Source organism: Panthera pardus, unplaced genomic scaffold (genome assembly GCF_024362965.1).
Source record: "Panthera pardus isolate Hobbes unplaced genomic scaffold, ASM2436296v1 HiC_scaffold_24, whole genome shotgun sequence".
NCBI classification, from domain to species: Eukaryota; Metazoa; Chordata; class Mammalia; order Carnivora; family Felidae; genus Panthera; species Panthera pardus.
In genome coordinates, this window is record NW_026526810.1 from 15867002 (window position 1) to 15867625 (window position 624).

Below are 624 nucleotides of genomic sequence, written 5' to 3' on the forward strand. Positions count from 1 at the left end.
CTCCCCGCTTGCCCCAGACTTCTAATGAAACGTATCTGCTTGAATGGATGTCCCTGATGGCTTCTTGTTTTGAGTAGGGCTCATACCCTGACTCCTGAGCTAGAACAAAGTTTTTTTTTTTTTCTTCCTGCCTCTTTTTTCTAACTGGCATATAACATTATATTAATTTTAGGTGTACAACATAATGATTTGATATGTATTTTTATTGTGAAAAGATTACTATAATACATTTAGTTAACATCCATCATACAAAGGGTTTTCTTGTGATGAGAATTTTTAAGATTTACTGTTTTAACAACTTTCAGATATACAGTACAGTACTGTTAACTGTAGTCACCATGCTGTATGTTATACCCTCACGACTTGTTTATGTTATACCTGGAATTTTCTACCTTTTGATTATCCTCACCCATTTCACCTATCCCCAAACCTCCACCTCTGGCAACCACCAATTTATTCTGTCTATTGGTTTATTTATTTGTTCATTTGTTTGTTTTAGATTTCACTTATAAATGAAATCATACAGTATTTGTCTTTCTCTGTTTGACTTATTCCACTTAGCTTCATGCCCTCAAAGCCCATCCATGTTGTCACAAATAGCAGGGTCTCCTTTTTATGACCAAA